Below are 22,727 nucleotides of genomic sequence, written 5' to 3'. Positions count from 1 at the left end.
TGTTACATTCATTTGTAAAAAACCGTTTCAGTGGCCGGGATCTGATTGGGATAATAAATCTGGACGTCGGATAGCTGCACCTAATGGGACAAAATGGCTTTGTGGAACTAATATTTGGCCCTGGTTACCTTGTGGTTGGGTAGGACGCTGTACGTTGGGATTTGTTATAGCCCCTGGTAGGATTGTAAAATCTGTACAAGGGGTTCCTGCTAATATGCCCAATTTATATGCTCGATGGACCCGATCAGCATTTAAATGGTATGACTATCTAGCTGCTATTTTTGTTCCTTCCTTAGGGACTGTAGATATTATGACAAAAGTTAATGCTTTGACTAATTTTACTCAGAAGGCTTTGATTGATGTAAAACATGCTGTGGAAGACATTAATGATGAACAAAAACTTATGAGGAAAGCTGTATTGCAGAATAGAATGGCTCTTGACATTCTCACTGCTGCGCAAGGAGGAACTTGCGCTATTATTAAGGTAGAGTGTTGTGTGTTTATTCCAGATTTGTCTGCTAATATTTCTCAGGCAGTGGATGATATGCAGAAACAAATTAAGAATATGGATTCTCCAACGCCTTTCTTACCAGCACAATGGTTTGATTGGTTTAAGAGTGACTGGTGGAAACATGCTCTGGTGATTGTCATAATAATTTTGATCCTGATTTGTGTGGCCCCTTGTATACTCTCTTGCTTATCTGAATGTTTGACGCAACGTTTGCTTGCGTTTACTCGTATTCATCGTCCTCCGCCATATAGCACCTAGGCCTTTGTTTAATAAAAGTAAAAGGGGGAGTTGCGGGGAGCCGCTCGTGACGGAGGGCTGCCGAGCACAAAACTTGGGCGTAAAACCCCAAAGTGCAGGGCGCCAGGCTCTGAGATTGAGGCTGCCGAGCACAAAGGATGGGCCTAAACTCCCACAGTGCGGGGCGCCCGGCTCAAAGGTCAATTGAGTTAGAACAATCTCTGTCCCGCCACCTCTTTTACTAAAGAATGCACCAGGTGCGCCTATGCCTGAGGAAATATCCTGAGCTATTAAGTCACAAAGGACCTTCAGAGGGAGAGATACAATCGGCACACAAGTCAGTGATCTTTTTAGAGAACAATCACCTGAGATAATAGCACACGAGTCACGATGTTAGCTTAGAGGAACAATGCCTTAGTTTATCATCTTGGTTCCAGGAACTCTTAATCTTAAGTTTTACGAGAACTGTAAACAATAATGATGTCTGTAACAATATACAAGTTAATGATTTTAGTACACGTTGTTAATGTGCCTTAAAACAATACCTTTGCCTACATGCAGGAATGTATGAGCTAATGGGTTAAAATCATATAAATTAACTGCAAGAAATGAACTCGTGGTCCACTCTTGACCTAGCGTCTTGCGGGCTAGAGTGAGACCCTCTCAACCCCAACTTGTCTTGTCTTGCTGTCTCTTTGTTACGTCTTTCCTTTTCTCAGTCCTGCAGCACAGGTTTCTGGACCTGATCGATTGTCGGCTGGCACCGACAACTATCAAAAAGAGTAGAGTGGAGCATAAGTGATTGGGTTTCAAAGGGAAAAGGGTGGGTTGAACAGTCAGGGTGGACTTCCCAGAACAGGTGGCATTTTTCATTTTCCTCTTTATATTTTTTTTCTTTTTTATTCATTCTTACGTGTGAATAATGTTCCACTACATGGAGATACTACATTCTGTTCATCCATTCAGCAGCTATGTATGGACGAAGTCCAGATGAATGAGTGTAAAAGGTGACTAGCAGGGATGGCATTTAAGCAAAGGGCAAGATGTGCTTTCAAAAAAAGCCAACAAATAGAGGCACAAGGAAATTCAGTGCGTTTCTGAGCAAAGTGCATTGTTGCTTCAGCAGGACTACCGTGCAGGGCTGGGGCGGATATTGGCAAGAATCATGGTGAGGGAGTCACCTGAGAAGACGCCCCACTGTAAGCAGCTCAGCCAATTCTCCTCCCTCATCCTGTGTTGTTAGAGCCATGTTTCTAGGTTACTCTTATTTCAAGTAATAGCACTTTAACTGCACATCTGATCATCTGCATCAGACCACCTTACCTCCAAGCCACAGAAAATCATTCACTGACCGGAGCAGCTCCAGGACATAATGGTGATGGATCAGGGAGCCCTACAGCATCGCAGCCTGCAGGCACAAACCCCACATGTGTCCTGGTGATGTCCGAAAAATAAAATGCATGGAATTATCTCACTGCTGGTACATATCTGCCCCCAAATTGCCCCAAAATCATGCTGGCAAAGCACTACTCAATCCTCTCACTACAAAAAAAAAAAAAAAAAAGCTAAGAAGGCAAGTTTAGGCTCTTCCATTGAAAAAAAGCAACCACCACTGCCAGTAACTGAGCTGGAAAGCTCCTGACTTCAAAAACCACTGCGCAGTTACTTTTCAAACATGAAAGTCATATATGTATTCCACATAGATGATATTACAGTAGGATTTTTCTTTTCAAAATTTCCAGTTGCAACATTAGCACAAGAAAGTTTATGTTTCAGGTTTAAAAAAATCAATTATCCTCCACTTTATTAATTTTGAACCTATTATTTTATAAAGGGAGCTATGCTCCTTATTATAAACCAACTGTTTGATTTCTGCAAACAAGACCTTTCTGACCTCACTATTTCAGAGCAAACTTTAATCATGTTTTGAGAGGTGGGGCCTGGGGCGCTCACTAACAGCTCTTGAAATACTGACAAGGATGTGCTATTAAGTAATGCAAAGGCTCTAACTCCACATTAGCTCAGAAAGAAAAGAAACTACACCAAAGACTTACTTTCAGATTTTTATATATTCCTATTCTTTTGAATATTAAAGTTCTTAAAAGATATGATATTTTTGAGAAAGACAACAGGTGTATTAAATTTCCTCTCACAAATAAGGCAATCTTTATAAAGAACGAAAACCCCTTTGGAAATCGAAATGACAGGACGTTTCTAGCTAAGTGAACATGCAGATCTCAACACAAGGCTAAATCCTATCAGATCTCACTCGAACGAGCTCAACAAAGTCCTGGGCGACCCTGGAACTTAGCTCTTCTGTTCCAAAGTTAGCTGAGCTAAGATCATCACACAAGGCAGGGAAGGAGAGAAGAGGAATCTCCACCTGGAGGCCTCCATCTGTTTTCTTCCAGCCAAAAGTCCCCTCTAGGGCGGCCCTGCTAACAAGCCCTCCCCATAAGGAAATCCGGCATCCACACTGCCCCTGCCATCCCCAAGCAGTTCTGAAGCCCCTCTCCCAGCCCGTGAATAGTCTTCTAATGACCTCCCTGTTGGTGGAACCCACCCCCTCTTCCCCGCTACACACACACACACACACACACACACACACACACACACACACACACACACACACACACACAGAGCCACGGCAGCCTTCCCAAATCACAAATTTGATTACATCACCCACTTCAAACCCTTCAGAGGCTCCCTGGTGGAATTATAGCCCCACCCTAAACATTGCTCTCCCAGCCTCACCTCAGTACACAGATCCCCAGTGACCTCAGGGGCCCCCTGACCTGCTCCTACTTCCCACTTGCCTCCAGGCTCATTTTGACTGTTTCCCAAGGAAGCCTTCCCTCCCTCCAACCTCCCCAATTTTTTCCTCTGTTCCTAGAACTTTCTAGGCTAAGTCAACTTCTGACAATGCTAAGCTCACAAGAACCAAATACATTTAGCTTACTAATGTGGCTGAACCTTTTCTCCCCTTGACACTCAGAACTGCGCCTGTTATGAATAAATGAATGATGGGTTGGGTCTCAAAGGGACAGACATACCTGCTCTAGCTCGACCCGACCCTTCTGTCTGTAGAATATCAGAAGCAAAACCAGAAATACCTATCTGATGACACCCTTCACTGACTACTGTGTCAGTTCTAGTAAAACCTAACCTCTTCCAAAGCCCTCCACTCTAAACACTCTCCAGTATCCTCCCCAGCAGGGCACCCTCCACCCTGGACCACACAGGGCACTCTCCCCGGGTCCCCACACCAAAAGCCTCCAGGCCTCTGCCCGGGCTGCACCTGCCACCTGAGCCACATTCTTGACTCCTTCTCCTGGCTGACTCTTACTCTGTCCTCACAACTGAATGTAGGGCCCATTTCGTCCAGGAAGTCCTCTCTGATAATGTCCTTTAGGTCTTGGCTGGGCTCCATCTATTGCAGCAGTACATGGAGACCAACTGGGTGTTTTCCCGCTCCTTTGAGAACACGAACTCTTGGGGGCCACATGGGAAAGAGTGAGAGATTACAAGAGGGGTGGGGGAAGCAAAAAGCAAAAATCACAACCCAAGTCCCAAATTCAAGGATACTTTCTCAGAAAAAAGTATAAACGATTTCACACGTGTTCAATTTGGCTACTAATTTTGTGGCTTGTGGACAGCAAGAGCTTGGTGTTCTTGTCCAAAGCCCAGATTACATGCAAAGAAATGTATTTATTCATATCCAAAGGAAACCAGAGCTGTTCAACAACAGTTTGCAGTTAGAATTGAAAGGAACTTTGATAAAGGCAATCTCTCTCTTTCTCTTCTTTCTTTTCTGGCATCATATAATTTTAGAAGTATTTGCATGACTAAGAGATGGCTACAGCCCATGATTCTGCACTGGAGTGTTTGGGGCTGAGGAAGCCCAGATCATATTCACTGTGTAAATGCAATCACACCAACACACTTATAGGTGGAGCTGATGTTACAAAGCAGTCAACCTTATTCTGTAAGAGAACTCTAAATAGAAAGTAAGAAATGCAATGTTCTGTACTCAATTTCATTTGTTATATGAGGCATAAACTGATAGTATATCTTGACTAATGAAACCCAAAAATAAATTGTCAACGTCGATTTTCTTCATCTGACCGTTTTATGCTAATTTTGGGTATTAAATCCTCACTCCATAAGTAAAGCTCAGGCCTACGCTGCAGCACAGTTACATCCCGTGGAAGAAAGCCGACCAAGGGAGAACTGGAGAGTTTCCCTTCAGAAGCTAAGTGTTGTTTTGCACCTGTACGTCATTTGCAACCACATCATCGTCAAAGGAGTAAGACCTTAACTCTGTGGGGGGAAAAGCACTGCGGTGCTTCAGAACCATCAAAGAACACTGAGCTTTGCGAAACAGTCCTGAGGCACTTAAATCGTACTTTTTCTGAAAGGCTCCAAAAGTGACCCAATTCACCATTCCAGGTATAACAGGGAGGTACCGGAATTAGTAGAGAAAACTTGCCCTTGAAGTCTGACAAGGCCCTGCTTGAATTCTGCTACAGCATTTACTAGCCACTAAACGGACCAATTCCTTAATCCTTCTTAGAAGGCTTCCCAATCTACCAAACGGGGCTGCCACCGCCCACCTGGGAGGCATGGATGTGAATGCAACACGCAAGTAGGGCGGCCGACTGGTACCTGAGACGGGGCCTGGCTAGTTTTCCTCCGCTGCCCTTCTCCCCCTTTAAACTTGCACAGTTCCCCCAGTAAGGATCAAGCCCCCGGAACAGACTGCCCGTATCTTCTGTGTATCCCCGGATACATGCCTTAACCTTAGGAGGCCAGAGAAACAACTGCCTCCTCCCCAGTCACTATCAATGTTCTTAAGAGTCTGGGAATTTTTAACTCTATTTTTCAGGGAGACTATTCCAGAAATTTCCAAGCACCATTCCCCAGGTTGGCTCCTCTCCCAGCGCCCATCCCTTCTCACCTCAGAAACTCTGTATGATTGCCTTCTGTTCATGAGAAAGCGAGTCTGGTAGGGTGAGGACTCCCAAGGACTCCCCCCTCCCTCACAGGTGAGTGTGACTACCTTCTCCCAACTCCCAACTCCAACTCCAACCTCTGAGGAGTCTACCCTCCCAGACCCTGCAGACTCTGCATCTTCCCTAGACACACACCTGGCCAGGATCCTCCCTTCAGATTTCTTCCTGGCTGGCCCTGCCCACCCCCTGGCCCCTTAAAGATAAATGGCATTAGTCTGAAAATCGCAAATGCCGCTGACACACCAAAGCTGCATGGTCTGGGCTTTCCTCAAATACAGGCACAGCCCTGCCCCCCCCTCAGCCTCAGTCTGCAGCTCTCAAGATGATCTAATTCACATGCAAGGCTGTGAACACCAGCTAAGAGTGACGACTCCCAGTGTGAAGGAAAAGCCCTGCTGGGCTAACAAGCTAAGTCACATATCCAAGTGTGATAAGTGTCGGTTTACTCATCTAAGTTTTGCTGGGCTAACTCGTAAATCTGAAGTTTAGTGTCAGTTTACTGGGCTAACAAGCTAACTCGTAAATCCAAGGTCAACAATTGTCAGTAACGTGATCTGTTCCAAATTGATAAGCTTCAGTGCACTGATTCCTTGCTTTTTGTTGTTTGAGCCTTATTGGCTAATAGCCCATACTTGTAATTAACCCTATAAAACCTCATGTGCACGTCTTGGAGGTGCTCAGAGCTTCGGAGCAGAAGCCCCTCTGAGCCCGCAGGCGTAATAAATCTGAGTACTCCAACCCTCCAAGTGGTGCTTGTTTCTTGGCTGGCCTGTCATTTCCGTAACATTTCTGGAGGCCCCAGCGAGATACAACCACGCCGGCCCCTTGGGCCCCTGGACTGGTGACTCCGGCCGACTGGGGGACGGGACTCCGGCAGCAAATGAGGTGGCGCCGCCCGACGGTATTCCGGGTTCTCTTTCGTGACGGCAACTCGGCCCCCCGGGTGGCTGGGCTACAACAAGAGCCAGACTCCGTGGAGGGACGGACAGACTCACCAGGTGGCCGTCCGGACAAAGTAGGAACCCCCGGGAGGTATCGGGTCCTGTCCCATTGGACAGAAGAGGAGGCTGATCCCCTCCTATAGGCTCTCCGTCTGATGGTTTTTCAGACGGGGAATCAGGAATCAGGTCAGGAATCAGGTCCTGTCCCAGTGGACAAAAGAGGAGGCTGATCCCCTCCTACATAAAACAGGATATTGGTATTGGTGGGAGGAATGTTGTTAACCTCTATGTGTGTGTATGAGTAAATGAGCGGCCTGTAAAGCATGCGATCAGTCTGAAGTTTGTAGCTCCACGGCTTTCTGCTACAGAGTTCGAGTGAGTCCAAACCTGCGGTTCCGTGGTGACCTCATACGGCTCAGAGCGGTATCGGTCCCTCAGGGTCCCGATCAGAGTCAGCGGCTTATACTGACCCGCCAAAGCTAAGAGGCACCTTCGTCCCCGCGAGGGCAGCGGCCAGGCGGACACAATGAAAACCCTCCCTTGTCTTTTCTGCGACACCGGCACAGGGTGGCTACACTGGGAGGAAAAAGGACATAGACAGCCGATAAGTCAACGCCCCTGTGCCCTCGGAGGCTAAGATGCTATTTCTTTGAGAATTTTTCCTACCTGATTTGGTCACAAAACACCCGAGACTTATTGTTCCCCTACTGAACTGACCCAAGTAGTGCCCCTTTTGCCTAGCCCCAGACCCCCAGGACTCAAGTTTAGAAGACGAATTCCTTCAGGACCAGGCTTGCCCGGCCCTGGAGGTCCCTTTTCTAGTCCATTTGTTTTGCCATCTGCCGTCAGTCCCATGACCCTGATACGTTAGTTCAGAATATAGAGAGGATTTAATAAAAAAAAGTCCCTGGAACTGCTTGAGGCCTTGAGCTCCAGAGACATCAGCTGTGACTGAAACCCAGAGTCCTTGACCAAATTAGCCTTAAAACAACTCATAGACCCAACAAGAGAACAGTCTCTCTGGGAACTCCAGTGTTTTAAAAAGTGAAGAAAAAAAGATATAAAGACTACCTTCCCAAACATCTAAAGCAACAGAACTATTATCCTTAAACATCTAAAAAGAATGGGAGGCTCTAAGTCAAAACCCACCACTCGAGACTTCATGATTAAAAATTTCAAAAAGGGGTTCTCAGGAAACTGTAAAATTTAAATGACCCCTGGCAGGCTCTGCACTTTGTGTGAGCTTAAATGGCCGGCCTTTGGAGTTGGGTGGCCCTCAGAAAAAACTCTGGACCTAGCAACAGTGCGAGCAATCTATCAAATAATCACTGGAACCGCAGGCCACCCAGCTCAATTCCCTTACATTGACTCCTGGCTAAATATCGCCCAGAATCTACCCCCATGGATTTGGTTTTGCTCAAATGGACCTGGACAATACAAGATATTAACAGCTCAGCCGGTCCAGGCCAAAAAGACAGTCAAATACTTGGGATTTATTATCGCAGAGGGACACCGAGCCCTAGGACCAGAACGAAAACAAGTTATTTTCGCCATACCCAGACCGAAAACAAACAAACAAAAAAACTGCGAGAGTTCCTGAGCGCAGCTGGGTTTTGCCAGATCTGGAGCCCCGGGTTTTCAAAAATAGCCAAGCCCTTCTACGAAGCAACTGCTGGATCAGAAAAAGAAACCATCAAATGAGAAACTAAACAAAAAAATGCTTTTAGGCAATTAAAGAAACTGCTAACCCAAGCCCCAGCACTAGGCTTACCAGATGTAACACGAGAGTTTAATCTGTTTGTACATAAAAGAGACCAAACTGGTCTTGAAGTCCTAACTCAGAATGTGGGGCCATGGCAGCGCCCTTTGGCCTATTTATCTAAAAGACTGGACCCTGTAGCATCAGGATGGCCACCCTGTTAACGGGCCCTCGCTGCCACAACCCTCCTGGTCAATGAGGCAGACAAACTCACACTGGGACAGACTTTAAATGTAAAAGTGCCCCATTCTGTGGTGACCCTGATAAACGGCCCAGGTTACAAATGGATAACTAACACAAAGATGACCCACTACCAGGGGCTTCTATGTAAAAATGCAAGAGTCCGTCTAGAGACTGTGCAAACCTTAAACCCAGCCACATATTTGCCTGAGGGGGATGGACAGCCTGACCACAACTGCAAAAAAATCATTAAAGAGATGTATACAAGCAGGCCTGATCTAACTGACAAGCCCCTACAAAACCCAGACCTGGAACTTTTCACAGACGGCAGCCGTTACATACAAGATAGACAACGGCGAACAGGTTACCCTGTAACAACAACCCGAGAGGTAATAAAGGCAGAGTCCCTTCCCCCAGGATGGTCTGCTAAGCGAGCAGAGATCTGGACACTGGTCCAGGCACTAAGAAAAGGAAAAGAAAAACAAATCAATATATACACTGATTCCAAATATACATTTACAACCTTGCATGTACATGGAGCCATCTATAAGGAGAGAGGACTTCTGACTGCTGGGAAAAAAGAAATCAAAAACAAAAAAGAAATTTTACAATTACTGGAGACAGTATGGGATCCAAAGGATGTGGCCGTTATTCACTGTAAGGGACACCAAAGAGAAAATGACCCTGTGAGCCAGGGGAACAGGCTAACTGACCAAAAGGCAAGAGAAGCAGCCGCCTGGGAACACTCAGTAATTAAAGTTATGGCAGCGCCAGAGCTACCCACTGCCCCAGAATATAGTCACGACGAAAACAAGTGGACACAGGTTAAACGAGGAGAGAAAAAAAAGGACAGATGATGGATCATGACGAATAAAAGGGTTTTCATCCCAGAACGACTAGCTTATCGTTTAGTCCAACAACAACACGAAGCCACACATATGAGAAAAACGGCTTTGGAGGCCCTCTTAAAGCGATATTTCCTAATTTCTCATCTCCCTACTCTGTGTACATCAGTTTCCCAACGCTGCTTGCTCTGTGCACAAAACAATCCAAAACAAGGGCACACTGGGCCAATGGAAATACAACGATGTAGATTGGCTCCCTTTAAAGATTTAGAAGTGGACTTTATTAAACTTGGGCCCAGTAAGGGATATAAGTACCTGCTGGTTTTCGTCTGCACCTTCACAGGGTGGGTAGAGGCCTACCCCACCAGGACAGAGAAAGAAAGGGAAATGACAAAGGCTCTTCTCAGGGATGTTATCCCTCGATTTGGAATGCCTACTTCCATCGGGTCTGACAATGGACCCGCCTTTGTGTCAAAAATTGTACAGCAAGTGGCAAAGTCACTGAGCATCCGCTGGAACCTACACACAGCATACCGACCTCAAAGCTCAGAGAAGGTAGAACGAATGAACAGAATTCTAAAACAAATTATAGCTAAAATCAGCCAAAAATCCCAGCTCCCCTGGGTGAACATTCTACCCCTGGCTCTGTTGCGAATTAGATGCACCCCAAGATTTAATATTGGGTACTCTCCCTTTAAAATCCTCTATGGGCGACTGCCACGTTTAGTCAGGATGAGAAATCCCACCCTAGAAATAGAAAATTTAGGGCTCCACCAACAACTGTTGGGACTAGGAAAAGTACTATGAGAAGTTTGGGGTTAGGTGATAGAGAAAACCCCCATTTCATTAGGGGTTCAAGTGCATCCCCATAAACCAGGTGACCAGGTATGGGTGAAGGATTGAAAAGAGGAACCTCTCAAACCAACATAGAAGGGACCATATTTAGTGGTATTAACTACTCCTACAGCTGTTAAAGTTGCAGAAATCATCCCTTGGATCCACCACTCCAGGGTCAAGAGAGCAACTGCACCTCAGACAGAGGGTCCCCGGAAAATTGAGAGTGTCCCGGGAGACCCGCTCAAGATCAAGATCAAGAGGGACAAAAAAGGATCGAGGAGCCCTGCTCTAGCCACACCTGAAAGCTGGCTAGTCAATGCACGGCTAAAGCCTGAGGATCGACGAGCCCTGTTCTGGCCCCACCCGGAAGCTGGCTAGTCAACACAGGGCCTAAGCTTGAGAAAAGCTCAAAGCAACTGTTAAATGTAAATTCAGCCATGATCTCCAACAAATAGCAGAAACCCTGGGAACTCTGCAAAATCAGATTGACTCTGTCGCCGAGGTGGTCTTACAAAACAGGAGGGGTCTGCACTTACTCACGGCCAAAGAGGGGGGACTATGCCTCTTCCTAAATGAAGAGTGTTGTTTTTATGCCAATCAATCAAGAATTGTCAGAGAAATGATTCAAGAGTTACAAGACCGAGTGAAAAAGAGAAAACATATTTTAGATAAGAGCCCATGGACCGGCCCCTGGGGCTGGACCTCCTGGCTGGCACCGTTCATAGGTCCCTTACTCCTGATTTTTGCAGTTCTGCTATTTGGGCCCCATGTCCTAAACTTCCTGACCCGCTTTGTCAGTAAACAAATAGAGGCTACAAAACTTCAGATGTTAGCCTCCAATTATGAGCCCCTGCAACAGGTAAATGATGATGCTTACTCCAACAAGGGTTGTGAAAGCATCAAGAGGGGGGAATGTGAAGGAAAAGCCCAGCTGGGCTAACAAGCTAAGTCACAAATCTAAGTGCAGCAAGTGTCGGATTACTGATCTGAGTTCTGCTGGGCTAACTCATAAATCTAAAGTTTAGTGTCAGTTTACTGGACTAACAAGCTAACTCGTAAATCCAAGCTCAACAAGTGTCAGTAACATGATCTGTTCCGAATTGATAAGCTTCAGTGTACTGATTCCTTGCTTTTTGTTGTTTGAGCCTTAAAAGCTAATAGCCCATATTTGTAATTAACCCTATAAAACCTCATGTGCACGTCTTGGAGGTGCTCAGAGCTTCGGAGCAGAAGCCCCTCTGAGCCCGTCGGCGTAATAAATCTGAGTACTCCAACCCTCCAAGTGGTGCTTGTTTCTTGGCTGGCCTGTCATTTCCGTAACACCAACGTGTATCTCTAGTCCGGCTCCTTCACCTGAGCCCCAGTCTCATAGACACGAGTGCCTCTTTGAAGTCCTAACTTGAATGACAAAATGGCATCTTAAAAATGCCAAATGTCCACCATTTACTCTGGAATTCGATTTCTGGCAGATACCTCCCAGGCTCCCCATTTGAGTAACAGCCCCAGCACCCACCTATGTGTTTGAGGTCACATTCAATTTGAACTGTTCCTTCCCCCCAGCCCTGCCCTGGAATCAGTCCTATTTTTTCCATCGCTAAGCCCATCTCAAGTCTGGTTCTGCAGGGACCACGGCCGGAACCCCACTAGCTCACAGCATGGTGTAGTGACTAACAGTTTTCTGTAGGGTGCTCCCTGGAGGGGTAGGCATCTCCTTCCGCTGGTCACCTCAGAAGGCACTGGATTCTCACAAAGGAGGCCCAGGAGAAGGGACTCAAATTTCTCCCGTGGTCTAAGCTTTGAAGGGCCGGAGGTCTGGGGGAGCTCCTAATTAGCAGACGCACTTGCCAGTGAGCAGATGAGGATGGAGGATCCCAGGAAAGGCGCTTCTCAATCCGACCCCTGGGCTCTCGGGAGCCACGGGAAAGCCCTGTGTCCAGGGCACAGCCCGGCCATCACAGATCCCAGCCTGCATTTGCCAACCCGGACAGCCTAGACTCCAACTAATTGCGACACTTACTTCTGTTTTGTTCCCCATCCAGAATGTGATGGACTCATTCAGATATTCTGGTCTGACTCAAGCGAGACAAATTCAGTGAAAAATGAAGTGTCCACATTTGGACCAGAGTATGAAAGGAGAAACAAGGTCTCATGGTCAGCATAATGGTGGAGGCCAAACCCTTCCACCGGGTGAGATGAACCATGGTGGGGGTGAGAATCCAAGGTCCTAGGTCGGCCAAAAATCTTCCTTCACGGTTGACTGGGGTGTTGGAGACTCACTACCGCAAACTAACGACAAGGCCGTCAGTGGTGGACGTCAGCTGCAACAGACACGGAGTCAGCTATTTACTGCCAACATGGGTTAAAAGTAAAGATCACGGAAGGGAGGTCTGCACGGCTGCTGAAGCAAACCACAGACCCAGCTCTGAATGCCCACTGGCTGAAGCAGAGAGGAAGCTACGGCTCCTTTAGCATTCCCTGTGTCCAACAGATCCAGGTGAGCCAGCTACTTAGGAGAAGGCCATGTTGTCCTGATACTCAGAAAAACAAGCCTCGTAAAGGGAACAAAAGAGTGGCATGGATTTTAGACCCACTTCTGCCCCTTTATGAAGGCAAAGTAAAGTAAATGGCACGGGAAAGTTGAATGCAAAAAAAAAAAAAAAAGACTGCTTCCTCCAACAGCGTCCCCTGCAGCTGCTCACCCCCGAGCTGGCCACTTTCTCACCAGTGACTGCCGTCCAGGAAGCGACGTCACGCATGTCACACAGCGACAGCCAGGAACCGCGTGCCGAGCACGTTTGTGTAAAAGCAGGAATCGAGCAAGATGCTGCAGACTTTGACTTTCCAAGTTTAAATTCTCCATGAAAAGAATCCTTCAGCAGCCGCCTAAATCAATTCGCATCTCACTTCTTCAAAACACTCAAACAAATTTAATAAGGGCGCATTTGTCACCAAATATAAGGAGGACCAAACATGTCCCTCAAAGCAAGGATTTTAACAGGTATCAAACACCAGTGGGTGATGTGGTAACAAAGCAAATATTCCAAAAAATTAGAAAATAAAACGATGACTAGGATAATACATGGATCAAGGCAGCTGTTAAGTTTTTGCTTTTTAAAGCGATGGAGACAGCACGGAGGGCGATCTGGCTATTCCCAATGCACGGTGTGCACAGCCCACATTTTCAGAAGCAACAACATGCTCACTGGGCAGTACAAGAGAAAAATAAACGAAGAAAAAGGAAAAGAGGAACAAGAGAAAATTAGAAACACACAAGAACAAAAATGATTTTGACAGCATGTACAAGAATTTACGTGAGTGTGTGAGGCCAGGGACGCGGGGACGGTGAGACCCACCCTCACCTCCTGATCCAGGGAAGGCAGGGACTTAGGGGAGCGGCACTGCCGGAGAACCCCAGCGTGGTCAGCGCCCCAAACCAAAACTCCACCTACATGTGTCTAGGCAGCTTTTGGGCTAGAAATTGTGGTCGCATTTCAGGCTCACTTCCACCAAGAGTAGCAGGAGAGAATTAGGCTATGCTCCTGCACCAAAGCATTGTTTAAAAAATTAATGACTGTGAAAGAGTAAAAGCAACAATGGAGTAAAAGTGACTGGAAGGGAACGTGCTTGACCCGAGCTCACTGGCCGCGTTAACTCACTGACGTTCAGATGCTGGCTGAGCCCTTATGGTATCAGAACAGACAGACCCACCAGGAGGAAGGTTTAATACGCTGCTGTATTTTGATCCCGGGAGCCATGCCTGGTACACGAGGTTCTGGGTAAACAATAATGACAGTGTCAACCACTATGGGCTAAGCACACATCCAGCTACTCTGCCAAACCCCAAGGACAGACTTCAAAAGACAAAATCAAGCTGGCATTCTCTGGTGGGTCTGTAGACTCAGAGCCAAGCAGTTGCTGAGCAAAAATGTCACCAGTGTCTCCTATGACAAAAGAGGAGGCACTGGCCTGGGGGCTGGGGCAGGGCTCCGGGCTTCCACTGCTCACCCACCAGTCTGTCCAGGGGAAGAAGGTAGTCCCTGCTTACGTTGCACCGATGCACCTACCTTGACTGACGCCTTGGGACTCAGCAGGAGGTGACAGGTGAGGTGAACGGAGTCAGCCTTGGTGTACCACGGTGCTGGCAGCTATGCCCTCAGCAGTGCCTAGGTTCCTAAACCTGACACCTCATCTCCAAGGAGCACAAGGGGAGTGCGGGCATGTAGATCACAGGGCCCTGTGAGGACAAGTACAGATCATGGCCACGACATGACTTGCCCCTTCCTTAAGCCATAGAGGTATGTCTGGGAGGAACAGAAAATTCATCCAGAGCCTGCTAGGCACCTCACGCAGGTGGGACTCAGGTCCCCTGTGCCTATCACTCACAGTGCTGGTCTCGACATTCTTTTTATCAATTCTCTGGCATGTTCTCCTCCAACTTACCAAAAACCAGAAAGTAGAATCTGATCTTAGGTAAGTTCAAGAATCACAGAGCACCGCCTCCACAGCGGGCCCGGCAGCACGTGCCAGGTCCTCCGACCGTCACCTATGGGACCGCCATGAGCCCTCTCCAGACTCAAGGACTGAGGCCGTAGGCCGGGGGGACACAGCTTCCCTCACTCTCCCCAGCAAAGGGGGACCACCTCTCGGCAAAGGCATCTCACCCTCTTCTGCATTAGGGACAGCACGATATATACATGGGGAAACATATCAGAAGGTGGGCAGCCCAGAAGAGCTCATCTGCACTTCCGAGGCAAAGTGGGGCCGTTGACTTAATCACAGGGACAAAGTAAGAATGAACATTTCTCTGCTCTTTCCCATACTCCGTGATAGGCCTTTCCCTGCATAAGGAGTTCATTCGGAAGTCCCTGGCGGTGTTTCTGATGTCCTAACCTGGCATGGTGGCTGTCGGGCAGGAAGAGAGGGCCTGAGCCGAACAGGTGCTGGGCCTGGGGGGCAGGAGACACTGGCTCCAGCCCCAGCTCAACCAGCGCCTCGTTCTGCCTCTCAGGATTCAGCATCTCATCTATAAACAAAGGGATGAGACTGTCTCAGGACAGGCTGCCCAAAAAAATGAAATGAGAGCCATGTAAAGAAAGTTTCCCAGTTGCCACATTTAAAATGGTAAACAAAGAAACAAACCAACAAACAAAAAACAAATACTAGAAACGGATTTTAAGAACAGATCTTACTTAATCTACTGTATGTAAAATACTATCATTTTGACATGTAATCAATATAGGAAGTAGCATGATAGCTTATATTCTTTTACTAGACAAGCCTCAGCGTCTGATGTGCATTTGACCTACAGCACATCTCAACTCAGACCAGCCTCCTCCCCAGTGCTCCTAGCATCAGTGGCTGTGGCTACTCTATTGGACAGCAACTCCAGGGGTCCCACCAGGGGTCCTGGCTGAAAAGCAGGAGTAAGTGTCCACACTAACCCTAAAAGGATCTCTCTGAAACAAAGGCAGATTCACTTTTAAATGTCTATAAACCGGCGGGCTGCACCTCCCTCCCCCCTTGGCTACAAGACAGTCCTCTTCCTTGCTGATCCCTTTCTGGATGTAGGGAAGAAACCCGGCACACAGCCAGGGTGGACTGACCTCCAGGTAAACTTACCTGCTGTCTGTGTCCAGTCCCATGACGTCCTCCTTCTCAAGCGGGATGCAGAGGAGGGTGATCTTGTCCCCAGAATTGTCGAGGGCCCCATCCAGCTACTTGGACTTGGGCAAGATGAAGAGTGATTCAGTGAAGTCCTCGATCCTCTTCTCCACCACCCTGCAGTCCTCGTAGATTGAAGGCCACGTTGGTGAGCGACTGCTCGTCTACCTCCCCATACAACACTAAGACAAATAGCTGAGAGTCATTAAGCGTGGCACCATACAGCTCCTCTGCACGTGGAGCTTCTCGAAGGCCTTGGCCGAGAGGCAGTAGGTAATGGTGACAGGGCCCACGACCTTGCGGTGGGTCTGAAAGTCGCTCCACCCATTCTCAGGTGCATAGTGGTGCCTGTATTGGATACAGATTGCCCACTGGGTGCCGCACGGGCTGATCTGGCTCACCAAGGAGATTCGCTTATAGATGCAAAAGAAATTCTCCTCTGAGATGATCCCCACGGGTTGGACCACCACGGGAAGATTCTCATAGTCCTCAGCACACTGCACGTACTCAGGGATGCTCATGTTGCAAGCCCTACCGAGAGGGGAGAGGAGATCGAGGTACATACTGTGCTGTGGGCTGCAGGCCCATCTGGGTTGCGGTGATCTGGTGTGTACCAGCCAGAAGGCAAGGGAAGTCAAAGCAAATCCGGGGGTACAGTTTGTCCTCAGAGTCTGCACATGGCTACCGTAGCTCGGATCACATTACCCAGCTTTTGGTCTAGGCTTCCTGCCCTTGCAGAGAAGAGTCATTTCTTGTTTTCTGTTTCCAAGCACCTTGCCAGACCCTGATGCAAAGTCAGTGCTCAAAACTGCTGAATAAAGAAATGAATAAAGGAACTGATTTCCCCAACCTTCTTCAGCAGAATATAAAGAAAAGGACCACAGTAGGATCAAAAGATCTGGATTTCTATCCAATTTATATGAACTCCTAAGCTTCAGAATATTTCAGAATAATGGATAAGAAAACTTGCCTTGGGGAGGAGGGTACAGTTCAGTAGTACAACACGTGCTTAGCATGTACAAGGTCCTGGGTTCAAACCCCAGTACCTCATTTTAAAAAATGAAACAAATAAATAAACCAAATTACCCTCCTCAAAAAATATTTTTAATTCAAAATTCAAAAAACACCTTGCAATTGACACAACATTGTAAACTTGAATATACTTCAATTAAAAAAAAAAACTCCTTGCCTTACAAGAATATATCTGGATTATGCAAGTTTGCAAATGTAAAATGCCTAGGGTACCACCTGCATAAATAGGGGGGACTGTACAAATTTACTATTGCTCCTTTAAGAGCTATATTTCCTTTGGGGGTGTTATAACCTCTCAGAGCTAATTTTCTCAGATTAAAAAAAATAAACAAACATTACCTGATTCTCAGTACTGCTGAAGAATCAGATAACCCTAAGAAAGCATCTGACCCACAGAGGTTACTCAATAAATGTTTGTTGAATGAATGAATAAACAAACAAAGTGAATGCTGCTCCCTGCCACAGACCATCATAATGGTACTGCCTGGAAATCCCAGGCCCAAGTTCCACCTGACTCTACACTAACCCTGTGTGATTCCCTAAGCCCCAGTTTAATCGTGAATAGAAATGAGGGCAATAACACAAACATCAAACTGTTAGTGAGTCAGTAATGAATTGTACCCCAACATTGCAAGATGGAACCATTAAGGAAAACTGGGCAAAGTGTCCATAGGCCCTCTCCATATAATCTCTTAGAATCACATGGGAATCTACATTACATCTCAAAGTAAAAAGCATAATTTTTTTAAAGAGGTTATTTAGGTTAAGTGAGCTCACTGTCTCAAATAATGAACACACAGTACAAATAGGACAATACCCAGCCCATGAGATGCACTCAATTAACATTCCCACTGAACCCACTGGTCCCTCCAACTTCAAAGCACGAGGATGGGTCCTCGTGGCAATAGGCCACTGTACTTGAAGCTAAGAAAGCTAAAGGTGTCCACTTCCAAGAGCCCCTGTCACCACACTTTTTCTAATTTTCTATTTGTAATTTTTTCTTTTTATTAAGTAGAAACTCCCAATTGCATAGCCTTCACCTGACCAGACATCATGATGGCAGCCCTTCAAAACCTGACCACAGAGATCATGATGGCAGCCCTTCTTGGTGAAACAATAAAATGAAAAGCCATTTCCACAAGACCTCTGTGTAAATCTACTAGGGAATTTCATCCTGGACAAAGGAAGAGGACTGGGGAGGAGGGGGCAATCTCAGGCACGGAGAACTATGGGCCACCTGTCCCACAATGGACTTTAGACTCAACCCTCACCCTCCAGGAACTTCAAAATACACACCAACAGAGTGCTATGGACAAGATTTTTTTTTTTAAAACAAATCCCTGAATCCCTAGCAGGTCTTGTTTCTACTGAGACACAAATGGATTATGTGTAGAATGTTTCACAAAAGCCCTAAAATATTATCACCCCAACTTGACACATCAAGAAACTGAGGTAGAGAAGTTTATCTCATTGTACAAGATTAGAAAGAGGCCACGTCAGACACCGTATTTAAATCTAAGCCCCTGCTCCAGTGCTCACATTAGAAAATGTGACATACTGCCCCTTTCCTGCCCTCTCCCTGCAATAAATCTCTGAAGAGTCTTTTCTGTGCCACCTGGAATCACAATCACATCAATTTTTCACAAAGAGCTATGTCACTCCTTGGAGGAATTATCAAAATCTAAAGGGTTGGTTTGAGAGGAGAGATTTGCATTTTCTGTTTCTCAAAGGAAACATGGCTTTAAAAGAAACTGAAAAGCACTTATCTAGTCTAAACCCTCATTGTGCAGAGAAAGAAACGGAGGCTCAGAAGAGATGAGGAAAGGGTCTTATTAACAAATATTGCCTCAGCGCAGCACCAAGCCAGCCCTGGGCACTTCTGGAGGAGGATCTTGGAGGCCCAGGAGAATGAGTGTTAGAAAAAGGAAAGAGAAGAAGCATACAAGATCCTGTCTCTACACCACCATAGCATGAAATTCCACCAAATTACCTTGTATGGGTGCACCCAAAATTAAGGTGGGCTAAACAGGTTATAGAAACCTGGAATTCTCAACCATAGTGGAAATTCCAATATTTAATGTGCTTTTTTCCCAATTGAAGCATCGACTCAGAGGGCACTCTGTACCAGGGACTACACGAGGCCTGGAGCTCTCCCAAATACAGATCTCTCTTACCACGTGTGCAAACCACATAAAGGCCACCAGAAGAAAAGTGCCCACAGATAAGATGGAATTACTGAAACTGAAAGCAGCCAACCAGCATATATTACTAGCAAAAGCGGTGCTGCTAGAAATAGACTCATGGACATAGAAAGCAAACTGTGGTTAGCAGGCAGGAAAGGGAGGATTAACAGATACACATTAATAAATATAAAATAAATGACAAGGACCTACTATATAGCACAGGGAACTGTATTCAATTTCTTGTAATGAGTTCTACTAAAACAATCTAAAACATATGTATATACATATGCATATGTTTATAACTGAATCTCTGCTGTACACCTGAAACTAACATTGTAAATTGAATACACTTCAATAAAAAATACTTAAAAAAATAAGTAAAAATAAAAGCAATGCCATTGAGAAAAAATAAAAGAACACTCTAATCCCCTTAGCTGTAGGTTGTGGAGAATTCTAGTTGCAAGCACCAAGTCCGCTGGATCACTCCAGCACTGGCTGTCACTCTTTCTGACCCTCAGAGAGTCACTTGGCTTCACTGAGGTTACTTTTATTTTTTGTGAAAGGCTACAGTTGCAACTAACGATGTATAGAATCTCATCATTCTCAAGCCCAACAAGTAGTGAGGACTTCCCATGGGCCAGGTTCTGGAGAGATGAAAATATAGGGTCCCAGATATATTCATGGGTAGAAGAAGTTTATGCCATAAAGACATTAATTCTTCCTGTTTTGATAGAGAGATTCATTGCAATTCTGTTTAGAATCCCTACCAGATTTTTCATGGAATGTAACAAGTTAATTTATGGTCAGGAATAGCCAAGAAACTTCTTTAGAACCACCACTGGGGAGGGGTGGATAGGTCATTCATTTCCACTGGTCTTTCTGAAGTGATGAAAACGTTCTGGAATAATAATGGTTGCACAACTGTGAATATGCTAAAAGCTTCTGAATTGTACCATTTAAATGGATGGACTTCATGGTGTGTGAACAACATCACAATAAAGCTGTTATATGAAAAAATTTTTCTTGACAATTATTTTTCCCTTTATACCACTTGTCTGCCCCATAATTTAAGAAAAACAAAAAACCAAAACAAACCAAACTGCCAGGAGCTCTTTAGGACTGCAATGTCCCTGGATCTCCAGCGCCTCTGGTGGTGCTGTTCCTGTTAACACACACTAGCTGGGTTGGACTAGTTAGGGACTGTAACTATCTTTTTAAAATCGACGGTCACACGTTTCACCCTGGGAGAGGGAAGGAAGGAGGATGTCGCAGCCTCATGCCTTCAGCTCATTTTTAACTGAACCAAGCCCTGCTTTCACCACTGTAAATCCCTCTCACTATAAAAACACGTGACATCAGCAAGCACGGCCATCATAACACCTGAAAGTGTTCAAGGTACTTACCTGCGGCAGAAACACTGAGGGAGGAGACAGAAGCTCGCTCAGAACTGACGCTCCCTTTTCCTGACTCCACCAGGAGAAGCTGAGCGTCACAGCCGGTGGCTCTCAGCCCAGGGAGCAGTGCCCACGCCGCTGAGCTGGTCCTCAGGGAGCGGGAAAGTGAGAGGAGGGCAGCCCCAGGTTCGCGGGGCAGGGAAAGCGGGGGGGTGGAAACGCGGGCTGCAGCCCCGCTCGGAGGCCAGCCCCAGCCCCAGCCGCCCCGACCGGGTCCCCAGACCCCGCCCGCCCGGGACACAGCCCGCTGAGGTGTGGGGACGGGCCGGCGGCCAAGGACAGGAAGCCCGGGAGGAGAGGACTCGCGGGCGGGAGAGGAGAAGGGGACGCCAGCCGCGGACTGAGGGGAGCCCGGCTGGGGCGAGAGGCGGCAGGGGCACACCTGGCCCTGGACAGCTGTGGCCGGGGCGCCGGGGCAGGTGGCGCGGGCAGAGGGGTCTGGCCCGAGGAATTCAGCTGAACACACGCTGACTGGCGCCCTGAGGGGCTGTGACACGCAGACCGCCCTCCCGCAGACACCTGACCCCTTTCCCAGGAACCCCCCACCTTGCACTTCCACAGCCAGAGGCCCCGGCCCAGGCAGGAGCCAAAGGCCTCAGGGCGACAGAGCTGAGAAGCCTTAGGGGCCGATCCCCGGCTCGGAGCTGGAGCTTCCAACCCGCGGTCCAGCTGGCAGCGACTGCGCATGCGCAGGAGGGCCAGCGATCCTCTCTGGGTTCTGTGAGGGAAGGTGGGGCAGCGAGGGACGCAGAAGATGGTAGGGGGATGAGAGGAGGGGAAAAGTGGCATGATACAGATGGACAGGAAGAGCAGAGAGAAGGGAGGGATCTAGAGAGGGGAGGGTCTTAGCGGAGATGGAGAGAAAAAGCTTTACCTCTGGGGGCACCCCAAAGGAGGCGGCAGTCCTGCCTCTGTACCCTTCTGTAACCCTTCAAGGACCGCAGCTCAAGTTTTACCTCCCTGGTCCAGCCCTCCATCCGATGCTTCTGCAGAACCCCTACGGGAATCACACCCGTTGCCTCCACGAGGATCTGGGTTTTCTGTTGCTCTAGGAACCAAGCACCCGCAGGTGTTATCGCTCAGAACTACCTTGGGAAGAGTACATATTCCCCTTTTACACGCTGGGAAACAGGCAGGCACGATCTCTGCCTTAGCTCCACTCTCCCAGGTGTTGGGCTGGCGAGGAGCGGGGTGGTACAAGATCAGAGCCCCAGACGGAGGACTGCCTGAGTGTTGGTGCATAGTCCCCATCCCTCCTGGTTAAACCACACCCCACCCTAGTGGAACCATCAAGGGCTCACAGTAGTTCCCTGGGTGTGGGAGAGCTGTCCTCATGTGAAGGGAAAGCTCAGCTGGGCTAATAAGCTTATTCACAAATCTAAGTGTGATAAGTGTCGGGTTACTGATCTAAATTCTACTGGGATAACTTGTAAATCTGAAGTTTAGTGTCAGTTTACTGGGCTAACAAGCTAACTCGTAAATCCAAGCCCAACAAGTGTCAGTAACGTGATCTATTACAAGTTGATAAGCTCCAGTGTACTGATTCCTTGCTTTTTGTTCTTTGAGCCTTATTGGCTAATAGCCCCATACTTGTAATTAACCCTTTAAAACCTCATGTGCATGTCTTGGAGGTGCTCAGAACTTCGGAGCAGAAGCCCCTCTGAGCCCGCCGGCATAATAAATCTGAGTACTACAACACTCCTAGTGGTGCTTGTTCCTCGGCTGGCCTGTTGTTTCCGTAACACTCAATTCCAGTGCCCAGCTTGCTCGGTAGATAGGAGTGTTACCGAGTCCAAATTCATTCTCCTCAGTGCAGGATATGTCGATAATTTGGGAGACCAGGTGTTGGGACATGGAATAGCCAGTTTCTGTAGACCTAGATGGCAAACTAATGTCCTGGAAAACCATCTCCCCAAGTCAAAATTCAGGCTTCTTTCCTACGTGCTTGGTTGTTGCAATCTTCTTGGTGTAGGAATTCCTTCTTGTTAGAATCCTTTGTTCTTGCAGCTATCTGCCTGGGTCAGATCCCTGTAAATCTCCATCAAAACAAACGTTATTTTCTATTCTGCAATTTG

General features: G+C 47.2%; 1 pseudogene; it reads right to left on the bottom strand.

Moving 5' to 3' along the window:
• Nucleotides 1–1,876: 1,876 nt before the first annotated feature.
• LOC116279484 (trafficking protein particle complex subunit 9-like) lies at nucleotides 1,877–20,615 on the bottom strand (annotated as a pseudogene).
• Nucleotides 20,616–22,727: the final 2,112 nt, after the last annotated feature.

The sequence above is a fragment of the Vicugna pacos genome, chromosome 6 (genome assembly GCF_048564905.1).
Source record: "Vicugna pacos chromosome 6, VicPac4, whole genome shotgun sequence".
NCBI classification, from domain to species: domain Eukaryota; kingdom Metazoa; phylum Chordata; class Mammalia; order Artiodactyla; family Camelidae; genus Vicugna; species Vicugna pacos.
Note: the sequence above shows the minus strand (reverse complement) of the source record. Positions and strands in the feature narration are given on the sequence as shown.